Below are 26,650 nucleotides of genomic sequence, written 5' to 3' on the forward strand. Positions count from 1 at the left end.
TTAGAAAATAAGGTCCCTTTTTGTTAAGGTGTGATAAACGTCTGATTATTACTTTTGCATTCTTACACACTGAAACAATGTACTTCTTTCTTTACAATAAAAGAAAAAAATTACAAAACAAAACAAAAATAAACTATTACAAAATTCATGTTGTGTAGGAATACATAGTTAAGAAAATATAGTTGAAAGTCATTCCTGGCCAGGCATGGTGGCTCACACCTGTAATCTCAGCACTTTAGGAGCCCGAGGCGGGTGGATCACGAGGTCAGGAGTTTGAGACCAGCCTGGGCAAGACGGTGAAACCCGTCTCTACTAAAAATACAAAAATTAGCCGGACATGGTGGCGGGTGCCTGTAATCCCAGCTACTTGAGAGGCTGAGGCAGGAGAATGACTTGAACCCGAGAGGCGGAGGTTGTAGTGAGTCGAGATTGTGCCACTGCATTCTAGCCTGGGCAACAGAGCAAGACTCCATCTCAAAAAAAAACAATTAAAAAAAGTTATTTCTAATATATTTCTCATTTTATATTACGGTAAAATATATGTAACCTAAAATTTACCTTTTTTAACCATTTTAAGTGTACCGTTCATTGACATTAACTAATAAAATGATTAATATTTTGTACATTGTTGGGATTACATTATGCTTGGCTCTTACTTTCTCTACTGTCCTATGACTTAATATAAGTCCTCGGGTCAGTCTATCCATGAGCCTGGGGGGGTCCTCTCTTCCTGTCTCCACCCTCCCTCTTTCCCAGACCCTATCCCTCCTGGCAACATCCAGGGACCTCCCCAGGGGACACAGACCACCCTCACTCATTCGGCTTCCTGGCATGCAGACCTCATAGGCTGGGGTACCATTTCAAGGAACAAGAGGCCTCCCTTGTCTATCCCAGGTCTGATGCCTGTCCTCTCCACCCCCAAAGGCAGCTATTCCACCTGTCATTTAATTCTAGGTTACATTTTTCTGAATCTCCAATGTACACAAATCTCGGAAAATGTGAAAACTTTGTCTAAGTTGTTTACCTGTGAGCCTGCCTCAGCCTCCCAAAGTGCTGGGATTACAGGTGTGAGCCACCACACCCAACCCAGACCTATTATAATACAAGGACCGATGCTCATGCCCGCAGACAAAGTTCAAGTCAGCATTAAGACTCAGGGAGGCCGGGGTGCGGTGGCTCACGCTGGTAATCTCGGCACTTTGGGAGGCCAAGGTGGGAGCATAACCTGAGGTCAGGAGTTTGAGAAGAGCCTGGTCAACATGGTGAAACCTTGTCTCTACTAAAAATACCAACATTAGCCGGGCATGGTGGCACATGCCTGTAATCCCAACTACATGGGAGCTTGAGGCAGGAGAATTGCTTGAACCCGAGAGGCAGAGGTTGCGGTGAGCTGAGATCATGCCACTGCACTCCAGTCTTGGCAACAGAGCAAGACTCCATCTCAAAATAAACAAACACACAAACAAAAACCTCAAGATGATACAGGGAACAAAGGAGACGATAAGATGGAGAAAGGACATTTAAGGGGTCAGCAACTATGCCAATTGCTTTGAGATGACAATGATACTTAACGATTAAAAGCCAGTTTGACGGTCTCTGATTATGTCACTTTACATCCCATTCCTGCCACTTTGGGTAGGGTCCCAAGTAAAGCGGATGCGGCTACAGTTAGTCTTACTTTGTTCATATCTAACATGTGAAGAAGAAATGTAACACTGGGGTTTTAGAAAATGGAAATCCTAAATGCATGTGAGAAATCACTAAAATGAATGATAATTTTAATTGAGTCCCTTTTCAGGTGTGCAACTCTGCTCAAAGTCATTGTCCTAAACAATGTCATGTCACAGCTAATGTGTGCTATGGCTGAACCCATCTGATGGCTGACTGAACATCAGATGGGTCGCTCCTGAAGAAGATGGTAAAGCCTGACCCTGAACCTACCATTTTACTGACAGGAATGTAAGTGAACAGGGACAGTCCTTACCTGGAGAAGTGCCCCCACGTGGCTGCGTGGAGATCTGATGGGAGTCCCAATTACCTTCGTCAAAGTATCTGTTAAAGAAAAATAATTTTCAATGATACTTGTTAATGCACAGTAAGGAAAACTTTATTCAGGACCACTGCAATAGATTTAGGGACTGCCGTAATGGGGCCGTGCAGTGTGGGAGAGAGTTAGACTCAACTCTTTAAGTAACTCTAAGTACAGCATGGGCAAGTGGCAATTTATGCCCAAGGAATAGGGTGGGGACTAGTGGTTGGAAAATTACTAAGAATTAACATCAGGGGCAGAGGGATTCTGGCTAAACTGATCTAACAGGATTCTCGCTGAAGACAAGCTGGGATGATCACTTAAGGGATGGTGGAGGATGAGGAACCTGATAAGATATTGAAGGTGATCAGTTATCTAAGGTGTTGGGGTCTTGCTAAACTAACGTAGCAGTGTTCTTGCTAAAACTACATTTTACGAGAAAGTGCATGGATGGAGTTAGGAGAACGTTCCGGAGCCTGACTAATGTTTGGTTAAGAAGAGAATTTTTGACGCATCCTCCAAAATTGGAGAAAGAGAAGTGAGGCTATCCACTGAGAATGCAGAAACAGAAACCAGATGGATGCTTGATCCATGAGGACATTCTTCAACTTTGAAGAAGTGTTCTGGTCTGTTCACACTATTATTTTTAAATACATATGAAAAATAAACTAATTTCATCTGTATGCAGTTGTAGTAATTGTGTTCTATATCCTGATAGTAAAAATATGGCCATGTAGCCGGGCGCGGTGGCTCACGCCTGTAATCCTAGCACTTTGGGAGGCCGAGGCGGGCGGATCACAAGGTCAGGAGATCGAGACCACGGTGAAACCCCGTCTCTACTAAAAATACAAAAAACTAGCCGGGTGAGGTGGCGGGCGCCTGTAGTCCCAGCTACTCGAGAGGCTGAGGCAGGAGAATGGCGTGAACCCGGGAGGCGGAGCTTGCAGTGAGCCGAGATCGCACCACTCACTCCAGCCTGGGCGACAGAGTGAGACTCCATCTCAAAAAAAAAAAAAATATGGCCATGCAACAGGTGGGCAACACTCTAATAACAATACTCACACCCCAGACACACACACACATACTCACACACACACACACGCACACACACACGGCCTCAGATTCCTTCCTTGAAAATCCTTCCTTCTCATCAGCCTCTGCTCTCTCCACTGGCCTGCCTGTCCCTCTTTGGTTTTAGGTGTGGGAAACGATACAAAGTTGCAGAGATGTGGGAAAGACTCAGGCAAGGAAAATGGAGAGTAGCAAAACAGCGAATGAAAGCAAAACGGTTAAATTATTCAAACAAATTTATAAATGAGGTGATACACATTTATAAACATAAAACTGTTTCCAAGTCTATGTAGAAAAATGAGCTAAAGATAATCATGCCATCTTACCAGGTGAGAAGTTTCCAAAAGCAATTTGGCAATGTCTAGGAAGATTTTAAAGAACACCTTTGACCCTATTGTTAGAGAAGCAGGAGCCGGTTAGAGTCAAAGTAATAGCATTTTAAGTTCAGCTCCATCTTGAGATTAACTAAGGCACATTCTTTGCTGGTCACAACCCATAGCCATGTTTATAATTGAGGAAACAGCTTAACAATACCTAGGCTACTGGTGTAAGGACACACTCCTACAACACAAAATCCAGATGTCCCAATACCCATAACAATATGTGCTTTCAAATTTCTTACAGTTATGGCTTTGATGTACTTAATAAAATGTTAAGGACCATTTTCTTTAAATCAACAGAATAGTAAATTTTGTCATGCTGTCAACCCACCTCCACGTAGACACAGCTTAGTTTAGTCTTTACATAGACAAGAGGCTTACATAAGAAAAACTTAAATACAAGGCATTTCTCCTCTTGCTGTCTGAGGATGCTATGCTCTATAGTTGAGTAGCTTTCAATAAACTCTCTCTTTCCAGTGCACTCTGCGTCTCACCTTGATTTCCTTCCTGCTAGAGATCCAAGAACCCTCTTTCGGGGTCTGGGTCGGGGCCCCTTTTTCTGGCAACACTATGAGTCTCCCCTACAAACATTTTGATGTTGGCTTAGTTATGTCTAGGCATGATTATTCCAACGTTTCTCATACCAAAATAAAAAAAATACATGAAAGTATAATAGTAAATGGAAAGTAACTGTGACCTATGAATATGAAATACCTCGGAAAGTTTTAAGAGAACAAAATTTAAAAGAATCCAAAACAAAGCCATCCACACCAAATTATCCAAGGCTTCAGAAGATCATGCTGGTGTATACACCAGCACAGTGGTGAGAAACGTGGTCTGTGCAAACAAGGATGGGCTAAGTGTCATGACATCAACACTTCATGCCTTCCTGAACTTGTACGCAATCTCTCCTTTCCTCTCTGTGCATTTATACTACACAATGCATACCTTTACACCAAGTCTTACTTAAACTATGAAAAACACTATCAATACCAGGAATATACTACACCCTTTCTGTTTGTTTGTGTTTTGAGACAGGGTCTTGCTGTTTCACCCCGGCTGAAGTGCAATGGATCCATCATACCTCACTGCAGCCTCAACCTTCTGGGCTCAAGCGATCCTCCCACCTCAGCCTCTAAAGTAGCTGGGACCACAGGCATGTGCCACCATGCCTGACATGTATAGACACACACACACACACACACACACACACACACACACACACATATATACATACATACACACACACACAATTTTTTTTTTTTTTTTTGTAGAGGCAGGGTTTTGCCATGTTGCCCAGGCTGGTCTTGAACTCCTGAGCTCAAGCAATCTTGCTGCCTCGGCCTACCAAAATGCTGGGATTACAGGCGTGAGCCACCATGCCCAGCCCTACATTCTTTTTTTCTTTTTCTTCTTTTTTTTAAACAGAGTGGTGCTCTGTTGCCCTGGCTGGAGTGCAGTGACATGATCTCAGCTCACTGCAACCTCCACCTCCCAGGCTCAAGCGATTCTCGTGCCTCAGTCCCCCGAGTAGCTGAGACTACAGGCATGAGCCACCATGCCCAGCCAATTTTTGTATTTTTAGTAGAGACTAGGTTTCGCCATGTTGGCCAGGCTGGTCTTGAATTCCTGACCTCAAGTAATACACCTGCCTCAGCCTCCCAAAATGCTGGAATTACAGGCATGAGCCACTGAGCCCAGCTTCAGCCCTACGTTCTTGATAAATACTAGTAGTAACTAATATTATTATAATCACATAGTGAATATAATAAAACATATATCCACAAAGAAGCACAGATATAATTGCACATATATTTTTCAAGGCTTTATCTGTAATAAGAGCGTAAGATATTGCCAATGATGCCTGTTATTATTCAAAGTGCAGTTGCAGGTGTGCAGCCTGGTAGAGGATGCAGGGACAGAGGTTGGAGTGCAATGGTCAAGAGTGAAGTGGTTTTTTTTGAGGAGGTAGGGATTATAAAACTGGCCCTGAGCCATCTATACCCAGTGGGTGTGCCCAGCTTCAGCCCCTGTGGGCTACTGTCCTCCCAGACAGCCAGATGACCTTTCCACACTGCACTAGGGTGAGCCCGAGGCTCTGGCCAAGGTGCCTTTCCTACAGGCTTTGTGTATGTACAGGGCTGTGCGTGCTAATGGGGCATATCTTGGCAGAGACCATCCACCACAGATCATCCAAGGAATATGCTTGGCCTCTCTGCTTAGTTGGCCGCAAAGCCTCTGATTTCAAATTTCCCTGGCTTCCTTCTTGACTATCCAGAAGTTGGAATTTCACAGTACAGATGGTACTCAACTTAAGATGGTTCAATTTACAATTTTTCAACTTTATGATGGTATGAAAGTGATAAACGTTCAGTAGAAACTGAACTTTGAGAATTCACACAACCATTCTGTTTTTCACTTTCAGTATTCAATGAGTTACATGAAATATTCAACACTTTATTATAAAATACACTTTGTGTTTGATGATTTTGCCCAACCATAGGCTAATGTGGTTTGAGCACATTTAAGTGCTCAAGGCTGGGCCAAGCAATGATATTCAATAGATTAGGTATATTAAATGCATTTCAGCTTACTATATATATATATTTATTTTTATTTTTTATTTTTGAGATGGAGTCTCGCTCTGTCACCCAGGCTGGAGTGCAGTGGCGTGATCTCGGCTCACTGCAACATCTGCCTCCTGGGTTCAAGCGATTATCCTCCCTCAGCCTCCTGAGTAGCTAGGATTACAGATGCACACCACCATGTCCAGCTAATTTTTGTATTTTTAGTAGAGATGGGGTTTAACCGTGTTGGTCAGGCTGGTCTCGAACTCCTGACCTTATGATCCGCCTGCCTCAGCCTCCCAAAGTACTGGAATGACAGGTGTGAGCCACTGCACCCCGCCAATTTACAATATTTTCAATTTATGGTAGGTTTGTTGGGGACATAACCCCATTGTAAGTCGAGGATCATCTGTGCTATGAAAGTGGAAGAAATCATGCACTCTTAGTCTCTGTAACAGTATTCATTGTCAAAATTTTTGAGTATCATTAAAAATCATGCTTGCTAAAATACTGCAATTACGATGACCACATAAACTTTAGGTAATATTTTTTTTCTTCCCTTTTAGCCAAACTTTATGTAACACATTTACCTTCAAAAATAAATTTTAGTTAAAATCTGAATCTAGGGTGACTGAATTTTTTTTAAAGGCTTTGTAGCAAAAACAAAAGTTAGAGATTATGGGCCTGGAAAATACAAACAAATGAACCTACTTTTGTATTTAATATTTAATCATTTGCACATAGAAGAACATAAAAATTCAAAACCAATTACCAGGACACGTACAGCTTGGAGAAATGATCCACAGAGGATATGAAGAGGCAGCTAGAATGTGGTTAGGGAGAGGCCTTCGTAGCCTACTCTGAGAGCATCAGGGGAAGGTGGAAGTGGATGAGGCGAAGGCTGTCAATTGAAAACACAGGGCCCCTTTAGATAAGAAGTGGATGAGGCGAAGGCTGTCAATTGAAAACACATGGCCACTTCAGATAAGAAGTGGATGACAAGAAGGCTGTCAATTGAAAACACATGGCCACTTCAGATAAGAAGTGGATGACGAGAAGGCTGTCAATTGATAACACACGGCCACTTCAGATAAGAAGCGGATGAGGCGAAGGCTGTCAATTGAAAACACATGGCCACTTCAGATAGGAAAGATATCTTGTTCTGCCTCTATCTCTCTTTTGCCTGCCCAGGATCTGATCCTAAAGCCAGGCTTTGTTTTGGCACCTTCAGATGAAAGACTTGACAATTATACATACAGTTTTCCTAAAACTGATACACCAAGTAAAGCAGAGGAATAGTTAATAAACCCAGAACTCATGAATATGGCATGAAATGACTTCAAAATCTAGATATGCATTATGTAATTGTTAATATATCCACGGTTCTTCGATTTTTAAATTATCAGGCCTATGCTGGAACACAAAGACTTTTTAAATTTTTGTTTGAGTCAGCTACGGTGCCTTACTGTGATCTCTCTCTCTCTCTTTCGAGACGGAGTTTCGCTCTTGTTGCGCAGGCTGGAGTGCAGTGGTACAATCTCGGCTCACTGCAATCTCTGCCTCCCAGGTTCAAGCAATTCTCCTGTCTCAGCCTCCCAAGTAGCTGGGATTACAGGCGCCCACCACCATGCCCAGCTAATTGGTTTTTTTTTTTTTTTTTTGTATTTTTAGTAGAGACGGGTTTCACCATGTTGGCCAGGCTGTTCTGGAACTCCTGACCTCAGGTGATCCGCCCGCCTTGGCCTCCCAAAGTGCTGAGATTACAGGCATGAGCCACCACACTTGGCCCTTACTGTAACTTTTTAAACCACACTCTTTTGATAGCAATAAAAATCACCTCCATACGTTTGAATTCCCTCTTGACTGTATTACCTGGGGCAGCAGTATCTTTCCATGCTCTGAACACCTGCCTATCTTCCAGGCAGAGCAGAGAACTTGCCCTGTGGAGGCTCCATTTTTTTCAGTTCATAAAAATGAAATGTAAAGTTGCATCAACCGTCATTATTCAAATGTCACACGGGGACAGCAAATATGATTTTGTTTTTTTGAAGATTAAAATTCTTTGGGACCAGGCGTGGTGGCTTATGCCTGTAATCCCAGCACTGTGGGAGGCCATGGCGGGAGGATCACTTGAGTCAAGAAGTTCGAGACCAGCCTGGGCAACGTGGAAAGACCCCGTAGTGAGGCACAAGAATCGCTTGAACCCTGAAGACAGAGGTTGCAGTGAGCCGAAATTGTGCCATTCCACTCCAGCCTGGACAGCAGAGCAAGACTCTGTCTCACAAAAAAAGACATAAATATTAAAATGAATAACTTGGGTTGAATGTCATATTTTATAAGTATAAATATGAATTTGTGAGCACATATTAATTTTTTTTATTTTGGCTTCAATTAAAAAGATTCATCAGGCTCCCATTAGGGTTCCATTTTCAGGAAAGATAAAGTATATTCTGCCTTGTCTCTCCTACTGAATATAGCTATAAAACTTGGATAAAACGTATGGAAGAGCTGTTTGAGGACTAAGTAGTAACAGGGAAATGAAGGAATAACACTGGATTGTGAAGTACTACTAAATTGGTGATGAATTTTAACTTTTACCTCTCACTTATCCCCAGGCCTGAACTTAAGACAGGCAGAAACCCAGAAGTGAGTCTGTGGTGCAGACTGAGGGCTCCTGGAAGTCTTCTTCCAGGAATGAAAACGGAACTCAGAGTGAAGAATTCCCCTTTCCTCCCATCCCTCCACCACCATCCCCCTCTTTTTGAGACAGGGTCTCACTCTGTTGCCTTTTTCTCCAATCTCTTCTACTCCACCTCTCAGGCCATCCTGTTGTCATGATGACAGTGGCCGCTCAGGGAGTTCACAAGAACAAAAACTAAAAGTTGGAAAACCTTTCTCTGCCAGGAGTCATTAAAGGTCCAAGACAGTGGGTCCAACCTCATCGTTTTCCTTTTTTCCTCTACCCCAGAAGTAGAAAAATAATGGCCAGAGGAGACAAAAGGAAACCAAAATTACCGTGAAGTTATGGAAGGAAAGATGCTTGGGAAATGCACCTCTTGGAGTTGCTGATTAACTCACAGGTTCACCCACTCCTCTCCAACAGCCCAAGTGTGAATCTCACCCAAATTAACATACCAAAGACTTAATTGCCCTAACACCAGACAGAACACTGGGTGGTAGGAAGGCTAGAGAGTATATAATTTTAGTTTTATGGGTCATTCTGTCTCTTTTGCAACTACTGCCATTGTAGCATTAAGGCAGCTATCAGCAATACAAAAATGAACAGCATAGCTGTGTTCCAACAAATATTTATTTAAAAAGGAAAGCAAACATGCTGGGCAGAATTTGACCCTCAGGCCATATGCAAACAAAAAAATACGTGACGTTGTTCATTCCAGCACAAGGGTGACAGACATGGTCTCTGCAGAAAGACTGGTTTTGTGTTCACACTTCGCCACTAATTGCTGCTTTGAAAAGGCAAATGCATTTTACGTTTATTTTCTCATCTAAACAATGTTTCATTTCATAGAACACATTACACATATATTTTCTGGGCTTCAATTAAATGCATAATTTCTTTTTTTTTTTTTCCTTTTTTTTTTTTTTTGTAGAGACCGGAATCTTGCTCTGTCCTCCAGGCTAGAGTGCAGTGGCACGATCTGGGCTCACTGCAACCTTTGCCTCCCAGGTTCAAGCAATTCTCCTGCCTCAGCCTCCTGAGTAGCTGGGACTACAGGCGAACACCTTCACGCCCGGCTAATTTATTTTGTATTTTAGTAGAGATGGGATTTCACTGTGTTGCCCAGGCTGGTCTCGAACCCCTGAGCTCAGCCAATCTGCCCGCCTCCGCCGCCCAAAGTACTAGGATTACAGGCGTGAGCCACCGCGCCAGGCCTAAATGCATAATTTCAAAAGAATACGAGGCAGAAAATGATCACTTAAAAAGTACTAGCTGAAAGTAGTATTGTCCTTATGCATTCTGGAGGACTAGCAGCTATTTAAAAAATATATTTGTGAAAATTCTTTCAACCTTGTATAATTTTTCTTAAATTACAAATACTTTATAATGAGATACTAAAACTCTGGGTTTTGAAAGTGTGACCTTGAAGCCTCCACAAGTCCTCTCATATTAAAGGTATATTACTGGAAAAGATAAACAATAGAGAATACATAGAGAATCTTAAAGACAGTACATAAATGATTAAAGTAGTATCTGATTTCTTAAAAATGACAAGTTCAGTATTTTTGAAAAGGATTTCTTTTTTTCAAAGAACGCAAAAAAGAGAAAATTGTTAATATTGAGAGGGAAGGATATACAACTATAGGTCAATGTTTATATAACAAGAGGAGGGGATGTTATAGAAAAACCACGATACAAACTTTCATGGGAAAACAACAAACAAACCCAAGGTTAATGCAAATATAAAGTGCAAGACTAGAACAAATTATACGAAGCCTAGAGAGGAAATTTTTAACGCTTGCGACGGAAGGGAGACTCCTGGCGGCCGCCATAAGCGGAACGGACCCTTGGGGCGCGCGGAAACGGAAACCGGGAGGGGAGGAGGCCTCCCAATTCCGCCTGCGCTGTGCAGGCGCGCAGAAGATCGGCCCCTGCGGGCTGCCGTTCTCCCCAACTGGCAGGTGACCTTCCCATAGCGCACTGCGGGTTTGTCAGCCGCTCGGAACGATGGCGCATTTCCTGCGGGCTGCGTATCCGCGGTGGTCGCCCTAATAGCTATGGTGGCACCAGCAAGACCCGCGGGGCTTCAGGAGCCCCGGACCCGCCACGGAGACTTGCGCGAATACGCTGGATCTCTCTATCAGATTGGAAAACGTTTTAAAGAATAACTTTTCAAGGCTTTAACCTAAGAAGTCCCGTTCATCTTGCGAACTGTAGTGGCACCGAATATATGTATGGAAACACACAATTACTCAAGGATTTAATGTGTCACAGTTCAGCGTCAACTAGTTTTACAATCAAATTTTACGTTTGCCCATGTTAACACAATCGTGTCCATTCATGTTTGTAAGTGAAAGAATCAGCTACTAGGACTCACATAGTCCTTTAACACGTGCACTACTTAACAGCAGGTGACTGGAAAAGTGAGTATGGGCCAGGCTTCCCTGCATCGTTGCTGGGCATTATTAGATTGTATTTTTTTTTTTTTAGACGGAGTTTCGCTCTGTTGCCCAGGCAGTGGCCCGACCTTGGTTCACCACATCCTCCTCCCGGGTTCAAGCAATTCTCCTGCTCCAGCCTCCGGAGTAGCTGGGATTACAGGCGCGTGCCAGTGCGCCCGGCGTGTGTGTGTGTGTGTGTGTGTGTGTGTTTTTGTAAAGATGAGGTTTCACCATGTTGGCCAGTCTGGTCTTGAACTCCTGACCTCAGGTGAGCCACCCGTCTGGGCCTCCCAAAGTGCTGGGATTACAGGCATCAGCCACTGCGCCTGGCCTACGTTACATTATTTAATCCCAGAGCATTTATGCATTACATTTAAGTTTTTAAGTAAATTGTAAAAATCCTGCTCAAACGAGCAGTCTTTCTTGGTTCCTGGGCCCCACCTTTTTTCCTGTACTTATTAAGGTTGCCATTGGTTCCTGTTTCTGTTGATGCTAGATGGCACTGTCAGCACAGGGTTCCTCATTCCCTAAAGCTAGCTAGCACGTGCTTCTGAAGTACAAATAAGGTGACTTCAAGGCATGAAAGCAACCTGGATTTGGAGCTTAAATGTCCTTTTCCAGGTGGAGAGTTTATTATTGAACCAGCATCTTTCATAGGGAGGTCTAACGTGAAGAGTAGATTTTATCTGAAAATACGAAAATTTTCTGTGGCCATTTTTCCTGGACCTCAGGCTATTTTCCCCACCCATACTTTTCCTTTGTCTGTACAGAATCTGAACCTAAGCCTCATATAATTTTTTCTTCAAATGTATGAGACCCAAATTCTCATTTACAATTTCAACAGCTGTGTTCCTAAGTGAGCACACCCTAGCTAATATCTGGAACTACAGAAGATTATAAAATACCAACACATTGACACGACATTAAATATCTTAAAAATCTAGCCCTGGTATATACTTCTAGCTTCCTTCAAGTGTACTGAAATTTGTATATCTATTTCTAGCTTCCTTCAAGTGTACTGAAATTGCTGCTCTCCTTGCGATGCCTCAATTTTTTTTTGCATTCTCTACACTCCTATTCTCTACGTCAATACTAATGATCTTTTGTATTTATTAGCTCTAATTTACATGGTTTTTAGCTACTTATTCTTCATCTATTAAATCATAAATTGCCTCTTCCAGAAAACCTTCAATTACCATTTAAATTTAGGTTGTATGCTCATGCATTTTGTGGATTTCAATAGAGTAATGCACATTTCCTACTACAGCGTCTTTTTTTTTTTTTTTTTTTTTTGAGACAGAGTCTCACTCTGTGGCCCAGGCTGGAGTGCAGTAGCGCAGTCTCAGCTCACTGCAACCTCTGCCTCCTGGGCTCAAGCGATTCTCCTGCCTCAGCCTCCTGAGTAGCTCGGATTACAGGTGCGCACCACCACACCCAGCTAATTTTTATATTTTTAGCAGAGAAGAGGTTTCACCATGTTGGCCAGGGTGGTCTCAAACTCCTGAGCTCAGGTGATCTGCTGCCTCAGCTTCCCAAAGTGTTGGGATTACAGGTGTGAGCCACAGCTCCTGGACCTACAGTATCTTTAATCTGATTTTTATTGCCTATTTGTTGAACATCTGCTTGATTTGTACTTTAAATAAAGGAGAAATGTATTTTGGGTTGTAGATGATATTTATGTGGCTAAAAGAAAAAAAAATGTACACAAGTGATAAAGATATTAGTCAGAAAGACAAATTAAAAACAAATTCATTAAAAGGCAATATTTCTGCTGGGCGCGGTGACTCATGCCTGTAATCCCAGCACTTTGGGAGGCAGAGGCGGGCAAATCACGAGGTCAGGAGATCGAGACCATCCTGACTAACATGGTGAAACCCCGTCTCTACTAAAAATATAAAAAATTAGCGGGGCGTGGTGGTGGGCACCTGTAGTACCAGCTACTTGGGAGGCTGAGGCAGGAGAATGGCGTGAACCCGGGAGATGGAGCTTGCAGTGAGCCGAGATTGTGCCACTGCACTCCAGCCTGGGTGACAGAGTGAGACTCCGTCTCAAAAAAAAAAAAAGGCAAGATTTGAAGCTGCATAGTGTTAGCAAGTAGAATGAGTGTTGAACACTCCTTATTGTTACAATTTTTTTTTTTTTTTTTGAGACAAAGTCTCACTCCATCGCCCAAGCTGGAGTGTAGTGGCATGATCTCGGCTCACTGCAACCTCTGCTTCCTGGGTTCAAGCGATTCTCCTGCCTCAGCCTCCTGAGTAGCTAGGACTACAAGCATGCGCCACCATGCCAAGCTAGTTTTTGTATTTGTGGTAGAGACGGGGTTTCAGTGTGTTGGCCGGGCTGGTCTCAAACACCTGACCTCAGGTGATCCACCCGCCTTGGCCTCCCAAAGTGCTGGGATTACAGGTGTGAGCTACCGCACCCAGCCTAAAATTTTTATTGCTGTAGACAGTGTTTCACTATGTTGCCTAGGCCTTTCTCAAACTCCTGGGCTCAAGCAGTCCTCACACCACAGCCACCTAAATTGCTGGGATTTCAGGTGTGAGCCACCATGGCTGGTGGAAAACTCCTATACATACATATTTAAGACAGTTCAATGGGGGGAAAATTGATTTTTCTATCAATGTTCTAGGAAATTGAATATCCTTCTGCGGGGGGAGGGGAAATAAAAATCTGACCTTTGACCCCACATTACATACAAAATGATCACCAGATGGTTCATTGACCTGAACATAAAAACAATTTTATGTAGCATTTAGATTGCAATTGAGAAAAATAATTTCATGTCTATTGTGTAAAGAATGATTTCTGAAACAAGACTTAGGATATATTTATCATATAGAAGAAAAGATATTCTAACATAGTTGATGTAAACAAAGATTCTGGAGACAGACCAAGTCAAGCTCAGGTTCTTCTGCTCCTTTCCTGTAAGGCTTTAGCTCAGATTCATAACTGGAACTTGGGAGTGGTAATATTGCCTACCTCTTGAAATGTTGTGAGAATTGAATGAACTAACAATACTTAAAACCTGTAGACTAATAGCACATCTATACTAAACACTAAGCCACATTTTCTAATACAGTGTTTTCCAAGGAATTGAAATAGTTATTATTTGAGTCAATCGTAAAATGCATCATTATTTTATGTCACAATAAAGGAATAAATTTGTAGACTATTGCACAAATACATCTTATCACTTAGAATTTTATATTATTACTGAAAAATCAACTACTATAAATGTAGGTATTAGTCTTACATCACTTCTGTAATGACAAAGATGGAAAATATAAGCAGAATACACTAACAACAGCATTCCTAAAATTCCTGTCACTCAGATCAAACTCTTCGGAATCACCTTCTACACATCCTGTCCATGATTTCCCCCACGTTATCATCATCTTTGCTAATCAGGAACTTTGGTGACATCACATTTCTTGACAGAGTCCTAGACTCCTATTTGTGAGATTATATATTCAACCTACCGACAGCACCTCTGTAAGTTTTGATGGTGATCATATCACTGGAAGACATCAATCAAAGGTTTTTAGATCAAGTTCCTGCATGTGCAGACAAGGACAGCCATATTATGACTAGATTCTGGAAAACTTTGTTTTCACAATGTCAATTTTAAGATGCATCTGTACTTGAACGTTGTTAAAAGGTGCACTCTGACATCAGCTGATTACACTATTCTTTCATTTACTGCCAAATTATCAGTATAAACCCATCGTGGATAGACAGTTTTGCATCTACCATCTTTAAAGCCTGAGAACCAAAGCTCATCAGCCCTCATTTTCCACTTTGACACTGGTCACTCCTACTCCAGATTGACATATGGCTTGTTTTTGGTCTGCCACTCTGCCTTTTTTTTTTTTCTGAAGATGAAGATTTAAGTGAGTTTGTTTTTTTCTCATGGAGTGAATGAAGTATGCTCTGGGAGGTGTGAGATTTCTTGAATTGCAAATGTCCAAATTACTAGTACATACATGTTTGCTATTCTGATCTTACAAGTGAGAAATGTGGTCTAGGTCAGCTGCATCTCTCACTCCAGGTCTTCAGATCCCAGGAACTCATTTCCTCATTGAAGGTAGGAATGAGATATGGAGAATATACTCTGTGATTTCGGACCATAAAAAGAAGAGTCTTGATTTTGTAGATGTCCCTGGAAATGTGGTATGTAGTCCCATGGCTTTCTAGAGTAGGTATGGTTCCTGGACACACCCTCTTGCTGTCCAGCAGAGTGATGTTGTGCTATGGAAATCCCTGTTGCTTTTTGGGGGAAAGGGGAGAGTAATTTGTAAGCTGATTCTAAAATTCATATGGAAATTCATGAGATCTAAAAGAGCCACATTGATAATGAGAAGCAGAACAAAGTTAGATTATGGGATTTCAAAACAATATAAAGTGATAGTAATGAGGACATTGTGGTACTGGCATAAGGACAGCAATATAGGTCAATAGAATATAAATGACTGTCCAAAGATTCACCCTGACATTTATAGTCTATGAATTTGCAAAAGTTGCCAAGGCAATTCAACGAGGAATTTTTTTTTTTTTTTTGAGACGGAGTTTCACTCTTTTTTTATAATTTTATTTTTATTTATTTTTAATTTTTGTATTTTTTTGAGACTGAGTCTCATCTCTACTAAACTCCATCTCTACTAAAAATACAAAACATTAGTCAGGCGTGATGGTGGGTGCCTGTAGTCCCAGCTACTCGGGAGGCTGAAGCAGGAGAATGGTGTGAACCAATGAGGTGGCGGTTGCAGTGAGCCAAGATCGTGCCACTGCACTCCAGCCTGGGCAACAGAGCAAGACTCCGTCTCAAAAAAAAAAAAAAAGACAAAATATTTGCTAGTCATATAGGTAATGAGGGTCTACTGTTCAGAATATATAAAAGATTGTAACATCTCAAAAAATAAAAGACAAATATCCCAACTAAAAATTGTATGGGTAAATTGTATAAATGAGAAAATTGTATAAATAGACATTTCTTCAAAGAATATGTATGTATCCCCAAAGGGCACATAAAAGACAATCAACATCGTTAGTCCTTTGGCAATGCAAATCTAAATCACTGTAAGATATACTTCATAAAATTAAAGGTATAGTTTTAAGCTAAGTAAGCCAGTTTGAAAAGACTACAGACTGTGCAGTTCCATTTATATGACACCCTGGGAAAGGTAAAACAATAGAGATAGTAAACAGATTAATGTTAACTAGGGACTCTCCAAGGAGGACAATGAAATAGGTGAAGTAGATGGAATTTCTTTAGGGTAATAAAACCTTCCTGCATGGTGGCTACATCATATTGTTTTTGAAACCCTGCATAACTTTATAATACAAACAGTGAACCTAAATGTATGGAAATTAAAAATATTATTTGTTAGGCAGGCATGGTGGCTCATGCCTGTAATCCTAGCACTTGGGAGACCGAGGTGGGTGGATTACCTGAGGTCAGGAGTTTGAGACCAGCTTGGCCAACATAGTGCAACTCCGTCTCTGCTAAAAACACTAAAAACTTATCTGGGTGTGGTGGTGCATGCCTATAATCGCAGCTACCTGGGAAGCTGAGGCAAAAGAATTGCTGGAACCTGGGAGTCAGAGGCTGCAGTGAGCCATGATCACACCACTGCACTACAGGGTGGGCGACAGAGTGAGACTCCATCTCAAAAAACAAACAAACAAAAAACAAAATATAAAAAATTTTTTGTAGGTGGGGGGATTCCATGGAAGAATACAGAGAAAATAAGAAAAATGAATAAGAAATGTATGATATAACCCCACTAAAGGAAGCTGGGAGGCGGGGGAAAGAACTGACCTAAGTAACTTGGATACAAAGTGAAGGTTCTGCATCTAAAGGTCAAAGGGGTTGTCTATGAGCACTGTACTTTAGTTGGTAATGTTGTTCTTCATGAGAGTGTGGATTAACAATTCTGAAGTCACTATGCATGTAGCCTGAAACTTGGTGATTAAGCTAACAAGGCCAACTCACTCACTGTTAGAGTGGGGGTTACAACCAAGTAGTGGGAATGGGGAGATTGATTCAGTATATTATATTAATTATATTGAATCTATTATAATATATTCAGTATATTATATTAATATAGTGTTGGAGACATTAGTAGGAATTTATGTTTAATCAAGTTATATATGAACACATGAGGAAATATTTACACATATGTGTATATGTGTGGGTGAGTATACACAGGTATGTTTCATTGTTTTGTCAGCTGACTACTCCTCAAATCGACAGATGACCCAGTATCAGTGAATATACCTGGGTCTGTATCTTTGTTTTCAAAGGCATTTTCCAATAAAAGAAACTAGGACCCATTGAAGAAATGATGGGTACTAGGCTTGGGCACGAAATAAACACAATTGGCCTGGAGGACCATGTAGTGCCTGAAAGTAAGAAAATATAAAACATCTTTATAATTGAACCACCAAACAAGCAAAATCTAACCAAAATAATGTGGTTATTTCAAAATGATACAGAAGCCAACTGAGAGACCTTCCAGTGGCCAACAATGGAACAATTTGAGCAATGAAATGAATAAAGGAGTATAAGGGAGGTGTAAACTGAAGATACACAATTTCATATAATATTCAACATGGTATAAATAAATGATATGAAATAATGGTGGAGAACAGGCCAACTGTATACAGTAGAGAGTTCTCAACTCTTGTTTTAGGTACTCAGTTCATAAGGAGGTAGAGCATGAATTTCTTGTTCTTAAGTATGTGCTATGTATGCTGACTTATTTTAAAAAGTAAAACAGGGAAAGTGGAGAAAGAAATAATTTTACAGTAAGGAAATCTGACAAAAGCTACCTTGTCCAGGTAGTCAATTTACTGTCAACAGGTGTGAATCGAGTTGATAGTAGACACCCGTGATATGATGTGATTACAATGACATTTTCTCTCGGTAATCTTCCTTCCCCAAACCCAACTCCAGTATAATCATGAGAAAAATGTCAGAGAAATCCCAAATTGGGGATGTTAATGTCATGAATAACAAGGAAAGTCTGAGAAATTGTCACAGGCAGAAGGAACCTAATGAGATGGGATTTCTAAACATGATGTGGTCTCCTGGAGGGGATCCTGGAACACAAAGTGTTCATTAGGTAGAAGAAAAATTCTAAATAAAATGTGAATTGTAGAGAAGATAATGTATACTATTGAATTATGAATTGTGACAAATATTACCCACTAATGTAAGGGATTAACAATAAAGGAAACTATATGCCAGGCATAAGGAAATGATCTGTATTATCTTGGCAACTGCTGTGTAAATCTAAACTATTCTAAAATTTAACAAGTTTCTTTTTTTTGTAAATTCCCTTCCCAGTATAACAAGCCAAACCTTGTCAATATGCCCCTGAGTGCATATCCCCATTTTTTTTGAGACAGGGTATCACTCTGTAGCTCAAGCTGGAGCACAGTCATGTGATCATGGCTCACTTTAGCCTCGATCTCCCAGGTTCAAGACATCCTGCTGCCTCAGCCTCCCTAGTAGCTGGGACCACAGGTGTGCACCACCATGCCTGGCCAATTTTTAATTTTTGTTGTTGTTGTTGTTGTTGTTAGAGATAGGGTCTGGCTATGTTGCCTAGGCTAGTCTGGAACTCCTGGCCTCAAGTGATCCTCCCACCTCGTCCTCCCAAAGTGCTGGGAATACGAGTGTGAGCTATTGCACCTGGCCTCTCCTTTTGTATTTCTAAGTAATATATCGTTCAGTTTTTCTTAACACTCAGATACATGTGTCTAAATTAATGCGTATCTCTATTGTAATAATGAGACCCATGAGACTAATCCATTTTGTGAGACATTCCATAAAATACCTGATTGGTACTTTTCAAAAGAGTTCAGGTTATACAAAATAATTGAACACTCAGAAATTGTTGTAGGTTGAAGATCTGACAGAGCAGGCAGACCCTAGATTGGCACCCAATGATTCTTACCTGCTGGTGAACACAACCTTGCATTCTAATCCTCTCCCTGTAAGTATGGGCAGGAACCTTAACTTATTTTGAAACAAGAGAATAGAGCACAGCTGAAGGTATATCACGTGGGTTATTATGCTATGTAAAATCGTTATTTCTGTCTTGCTAGCAAACTCTCCCTTTGTACCTTTGATGGAGCATTCTGCCACTTGGGAGAAGCCAACATGGGAAGGAGCTGAATGCAGCCTCTGGACAACAGCCAGCCAAGGAATGGAGGACCTTAATCCAATAGCCAGTTGCTAAATTTACAGTTATTCAAACTCCTGTTCAAATAACACTCTATCAGTTCACAAGTAGTGTGAGTTGCCTATAAGAAGGAAACAATCCTAATTTGTACCTTTGGTGATTTGTACTATTGCTGTCATTCATTGCATTTATATATGAGCATTCATGCATATGTATACGTGTGTGTGTGTGTGTATATATATATACACACACACACACCCCCATATGCATGCACACACACTCAGACTATAAACATAAGAATACCTCGTCAAATACATGGTTAAAATTTTTGTTTTTAACAAACTGTTATCTGTTATACCAACTAAAATATGAAAAAGTTTTTATTTCATATGGCAACTACTAAAATTTTTTTTTTTTTTTTTTTTTTTTTTTGAGACGGAGTCTTGCTCTGTAGCCCGGGCTGGAGTGCAGTGGCCGGATCTCAGCTCACTGCAAGCTCCGCCTCCCGGGTTTACGCCATTCTCCTGCCTCAGCCTCCGGAGTAGCTGGGACTCAGGTGCCCGCCACCTCGCCCGGCTAGTTTTTTGTATTTTTAGTAGAGACGGGGTTTCACGGTGTTAGCCAGGATGGTCTCGATCTCCTGACCTCGTGATCCGCCCGTCTCGGCCTCCCAAAGTGCTGGGATTACAGGCTTGAGCCACCGCGCCCGGCCACTAAAATATTTAAAAATAAAAAGAAAATAAATGATATGCTAAGAAGAGAAAATTGGATCATGTAAAATTCTCAATTAAAACCATAAAGGGAAGCAAACAAATGGAAGACAGGAGGATGAACAAAGAACAAGGGCAGCAAATGAAAAGCAGAAATGAATATGGTAGATATCAATCTGCTATATCAATAATCACGTTGACTGTCAATGGTCCAAAACCAATGAAAAGACACAGATTGTTTGAGTGGATCAAAAAACAAGACCTAACTGTATGTTCTCTAAAGAAAACTTATTTCAGTATCAAGACAAGGTATAGGGAAACGTAAATTAAAATCAAAATGAGATATCACATTATACCTGTTACAAAGCCATTATCAAAAAGAGTAAAGATAACAGGTGTTGGTGAGAATGTAAAGGAAACCCCTGCACACTGTTGATGAGAATGTTAATCGGTACAGCCATTATGGAAAAAAGTATAGAGGCCCCTCAAAAAATTAAAAATAGAACTACCATAAGATCTAGCAATCCCAACGCTCATTACATATTCGAAGAAAATGAAATCAGTATGTTGAAGATATATCCACACTCTCATGTATATTTTAGCATCGTTCAAACCACTATGAGGCAGAAACTGTTAAAACAGGAAAAACAGGTGAATCCACTATTATAGTTGGTGACTTCAACACCCCTCAATGAGAAGTGTTTAGCATTGTTCACAATAGCCAAGATATGGAATCAACCTATGTGTCCGTTGACAGATAAAGAAAATTATATATCTATCCCCAATGGAGTATTACTGAGGCATATAAAAAGGAAATCCTGTCATTTGCAACAACATGGTTGAACCTGGAGTACATTATGTTAACTGAAATGTTAAGCATGCAAAGATAAATACCTCAAGATCTTACTCATGTGAAATCTAAAAAATGTGATTTCGTACAAGTGGGGGTATAGAACGGTAGTTACCAGAGCCTGGGGTTGAGGGTGGGTTTGGGCAGATGTTTGTGGATGGATAGAAAATTTCAGTCAGAAAGGAGGAACAATTTCAAGAGATCTATTGTACAACATGGTCTCTATAGTTAAAAACATACAGTCTTATTTTTAAAATGATAAAAATTAGCTGGGCATGGTGGTGTGCACTGGTAGTCCCAGCCACTCGGGAAGCTGAGGCAGGAGGATTGCTTGAGCTCAGGAGGTCTACCCTGCAGTGAGCTATGATCAAACCACTGCCCTCCAGCCTAGGTGCAGAGGGAGAGCCTGTGTCTGTTTTTAAAAATGCTAAAAAAGTGGATAGAACGGCTGGGCGCGATGGCTCACGCCTGTAATTCCAGCACTTTGGGAGGCTGAGGCAAGTGGATCACGAGGTCAGGAGATCGAGACCATCCTGGCTAACACGGTGAAACCCCGTCTCTACTAAAAATACAAAACATTAGCCGGGCGTGATGGCGGTGCCTGTAGTCCCAGCTACACGGGAGACTGAGGCAGGAGAATGGCGAGAACCCGGGAGGCGGAGCTTGCAGTGAGCTGAGATCATGCCACTGCACTCCAGCCTGGGCGACAGGGCGAGACTCCGTCTCAAAAAAAAAAAAAAAAAAAAGTGGACAGAAAGTGTTCTCTCCACAAAAATGATAACTATGTGAGGTAGTGCACATGTTAATTAGCTGGATTTAGCTATTCCACAACGCACATTATTATTCAAACCTCATGTTATACATAGTACATACATCTCATTTTATCTGTTATTTAATAAAAATGGAGACACGTATTAACTGAAAGTAAAAGATGGAACAAAATATAGCAAGCAAATAGAAAAAGCAGGAGTAGTTATATTAATTTCAGAAAAAGCTGACTATAGAGTTAGAAAAATTATCAGTGAAATAGAAACGCATTACATAATAATAGTGGGGTCAATTTTCCAAGAAGGTATAATAATTCTAACATATAGCAACAGAACATAAAACTATGAGGCAGAAACTGTTAAAACAGGAAAAATAGATGAATCCACTATTATAGTCGGTGACTTCAACACTCTATGAGAATTAAAAATAAAATCCTAAGCCTCCCAACTGACTGAACAGACAGGACCCCAGGGAAACTGTAAAGACTGAGTTTCCAGCCACAATGGGACAGGAAGTGGGACATGCCTCCTTATCATCTGTCTCTTTTGCAGTTTAGATACAGCAACTGACCAGCATTCATGTTAAAATAGAGATCATAAGAATGAAGGAATGAACTCTTCTTGGTGGCAATAAGATATCAAATTATAAACAAGACCTAAGGCCATGCCAGGCAAGGGTTAAGTCACTCACCCCTATACTTGAAGAATAAACTATGTTCTAACTCACAGGAGGTTTATCTTTTTCTCTAGCCAATAAGCAAGTACTGACTTCCACACAAACTATCTTAAAACAATTTGCAGCTCATCCACCGCCAGACGCTGACTCCACCCTCTGTTCCTCCAGCCATAGCTACAGCTTTGATTGCACAAGAGACTGATTTCAGTGACTTTCTTCTGATAAGAGCCCACCAAACATGTACTGGGTCTGACTGGTTTATAGAGATTGTGTACTTGTTTACCTTTGTGTCCTGAAAGGGGCTTCTGTGCGTAGGGCCTAACTGTAATACATTTAAATGTTAAGTCTCGGCCGGGCGCGGTGGCTCATGCCTGTAATCATACCACTTTGGGAGGCCAAGGCGGGTGGATTACCTGAGGTCAGGAGTTCAAGACCAGCCTGGCCAACATGGTGAAATCCTGTCTCAACTAAAAATACAAAAATTAGCTGGACATGGTGGCAAGTGCCTGTAACCCCAGTTATTTGGGAGGCTGAGGCAGGTGAATCGCTTGAACCCGGGAGGCAGAGGTTGCAGTGAGCCATGATGGTGCCACAGCACTCCAGCCTGGGGGACAGAGTAAGACTCTGTCTAAAAAAAAAAAAAAAAAAAAAAAAATACTCAGTCTCCACACCAAGGTGAACATGGGTCATAGGTTACAAGCATGTTTGTTCAGTACACATGCCATAGGGCTACCTTCAAGAATATTTATAGCTTTTTTTCTTTCCAAATTTATAGATCTTATGATTTTTATGTTAACAAGTGTATACCCTAAAACCCCAATAAAATTAAGATCAAAATCAATAAAAGGCACATAACTGGTAAACTTCAAAATACACAGAGATTAACCAACACACTTTTAAATAACACATGATGCAAGAAATCTCAAGAGAAAATTAAATGGCATTTTGAACTAAGTTTAAATTAAAATGCATCTTATCAAAATTTGTAGAATGCAGTGAGGGAGCATAGGGGGGAAATATATCTATTGAAAACAAAGCAAACAAACAAACAAAAAACATTGGCTGGGCACAGTGGCTCACACCTGTAATCCCAGAACTTTGGGAGGCTGAGGCGGGCAGATCACCTGAGGTCAGGAGTTGGAGACCAGCCTGGCCAACATGGTGAGACCCTGTTTCTACTAAAAATACAAAAATGAGCTGGGCGTGGTGGCAGGCGCCTGCTCTCTTTTGCTTTTCTTTTTAAAAATTTTTATTTATTTATTTATTTTATTTTTTTATTTTTGGAAACGGAAACTTCCCATCAAACAAGGACTCATCCCAGCTACTAGGGAGGCTGAGGCAAGAGAATCGCTTGAATCCAGGAGGGAGAGGTTGCAGTGAGCCGAGATTGAGCCATTGTACTCTAGCCTGCGTGACAAAAGCAAAATTCCACCTAAAAAAAAAAAAAAAAAAAAAGGGCCAGTTGTGGTGGCTCACCTCCCAGGACTTTGGGAGGCTGAGGCGGGTGGATCACGAGGTTAGGAGAGCGAGACCATCCTGGCTAACACTGTGAAACCCTGTCTCTACTAAAATAACAAAAAAAATTATCTGGGCATGGTGGTGGGTGCCTGTGGTCCCAGCTACTCAGGAGGCTGAGGCAGGAGAATGGCGTGAACCTGGGAGGGGGAGCTTGCAGTGAGCAGAGATCTGGCCACTGCACTCCAGTCTGGGCAACAGAGTGAGACTCCGTCTCCAAAAATAACTAACTAACTAAATAAATAATAAATAAAAGAAAAAGAGAACATATAAAAATCAATAATCTAAATTTCCTCCATAGGAGACTTAAAAGTAGAGCAAACTAAATCCAAAGAAAGCAGAAAAAAATAGAGAGTACTGAACTGTAAATAAAGTGAAAGCTAAGTAAAAGATAAAGCAATTGGAATTTTCTTTTTTTTTTTTTTATTATTATTATACTTTAAGTTCTAGGGTACATGTGCATAACGTGCAGGTTTGTTACATATGTATACTTGTGCCATGTTGCTGTGCTGCACCCATCAACTCGTCAGCACCCATCAACTCGTCATTTACATCAGGTATAACTCCCAGTGCAATCCCTCCCCCCTCCCCCCTCCCCATGATAGGCCCCGGTGTGTGATGTTCCCCTTCCCGAGTCCAAGTGATCTCATTGTTCAGTTTCCACCTATGAGTGAGAACATGCGGTGTTTGGTTTTCTGTTCTTGCGATAGTTTGCTGACAATGATGGTTTCCAGCTGCATCCATGTCCCTACAAAGGACACAAACTTATCCTTTTTTATGGCTGCATAGTATTCCATGGTGTATATGTGCCACATTTTCTTAATCCAGTCTGTCACTGATGGACATTTGGGTTGATTCCAAGTCTTTGCTATTGTGAATAGTGCTGCAATAAACATACGTGTGCATGTGTCTTTATAGCAGCATGATTTATAATCCTTTGGGTATATACCCAGTAATGGGATGGCTGGGTCATATGGTACATCTAGTTCTAGATCCTTGAGGAATTGCCACACTGTTTTCCATAATGGTTGAACTAGTTTACAATCCCACCAACAGTGTAAAAGTGTTCCTATTTCTCCACATCCTCTCCAGCACCTGTTGTTTCCTGACTTTTTAATGATCGCCATTCTAACTGGTGTGAGATGGTATCTCATTGTGGTTTTGATTTGCTACAAGGCTACAGTAACCAAAACAGCATGGTACTGGTACCAAAACAGAGATATAGACCAATGGAACAGAACAGAGTCCTCAGAAATAATACCACACATCTACAGCCATCTGATCTTTGACAAACCTGAGAGAAACAAGAAATGGGGAAAGGATTCCCTATTTAATAAATGGTGCTGGGAAAATTGGCTAGCCATAAGTAGAAAGCTGAAACTGGATCCTTTCCTTACTCCTTATACGAAAATTAATTCAAGATGGATTAGAGACTTAAATGTTAGACCTAATACCATAAAAACCCTAGAGGAAAACCTAGGTAGTACCATTCAGGACATAGGCATGGGCAAAGACTTCATGTCTAAAACACCAAAAGCAACGGCAGCAAAAGCCAAAATTGACAAATGGGATCTCATTAAACTAAAGAGCTTCTGCACAGCAAAAGAAACTACCACCAGAGTGAACAGGCAACCTACAGAATGGGAGAAAAGTTTTGCAATCTACTCATCTGACAAAGGACTAATATCCAGAACCTACAAAGAACTCAAACAAATTTACAAGAAAAAAACAAACAACCCCATCAAAAAGTGGGCAAAGGATATGAACAGACATTTCTCAAAAGAAGACATTCATACAGCCAACAGACACATGAAAAAATGCTCATCATCACTGGCCATCAGAGAAAAGCAATTGGAATTTTCAAATGAGTATTGAGAGTTTCATAGTTTCCAGAGCATAGATGTGTCCGCAGTTAACTAGGAAAACAGAACACCCTAAACTGAACTCCTGCTTATCAACATGCAGGGGTGGCTCCCCTGAAATGAGGAGACACGAATCTTCAGGAATGATTAAGCAAAAGCACACAAAGCAGGGCAATTCATTTAGTTATTAAGTTGGAAAATACTGTAGCTATGAATAATCCACCAACAAGGAATTTAGGTAAATTTTGCTAGGTACACAAGAAAAGATACATATGATAGAAAAAAGTCAAAATACATGTTATGGTGTCAGAACAATGAGAAACCCATGAGGATTTTATAAGAATGTCGGAACACTGAAGAGGACATGCAGACACAGATGGGTGCACATCTGTGTGTCCGTGAAGACAATGCCCCAAAAGGCTGCACATTGCCCACCACCATCATTGCTGTCACCTCTGCAGCCCCCTGCCAACCTTGACTGAAAGTTACCTGGGTCCTTCTTCTGTGCAGCTGCGAACCCCCCTCATCTGCAGTTTCCTGTGAGGCCGCTCTCACCCTGTGATGCAAGGTGGCCGTGAGCCAGCCACTGTGAATTTGTGATCCAGTGATCCAACCTACATCTGCAAAATGGCTGAGGGGACACAAACTTCTCTGCCCTTCCCCAACCTTGCCCCTCCCCATCACCAACTCCTCCTGGTAATGCTGCTGCTCTTTCCCATCAAACAAGGACTATCCTTACTTGTTTCAACTGTCTTCCTTGTCAGCAGATCTCATGGACTGTGGGTAACACTTAAAAGAAGAAAAGGCATTCGAACTTCTCCCCACAGAATGCAGTCCTTAGGGAGCAGCCTCTGCATCACTTCCAGAGCTGCCCTCCCTCCCCTGCCCAGTCCCTTCATGGTCTGTCCTT

General features: G+C 41.3%; 1 long non-coding RNA gene across 1 annotated transcript in view; it reads right to left on the reverse strand.

The window, feature by feature from the left end:
* Positions 1–2,022: 2,022 nt before the first annotated feature.
* Positions 2,023–26,650, reverse strand: part of LOC126958885 (uncharacterized) — a 31,915-nt gene continuing 7,287 nt past the window's right edge. The window contains exon 2 of the long non-coding RNA XR_007727395.1: positions 2,023–2,052. This is a non-coding gene — a long non-coding RNA (uncharacterized LOC126958885). The remainder of the gene's footprint in view (positions 2,053–26,650) is intronic.

This window comes from Macaca thibetana, chromosome 7, assembly GCF_024542745.1.
Source record: "Macaca thibetana thibetana isolate TM-01 chromosome 7, ASM2454274v1, whole genome shotgun sequence".
Lineage (NCBI taxonomy): Eukaryota > Metazoa > Chordata > Mammalia > Primates > Cercopithecidae > Macaca > Macaca thibetana.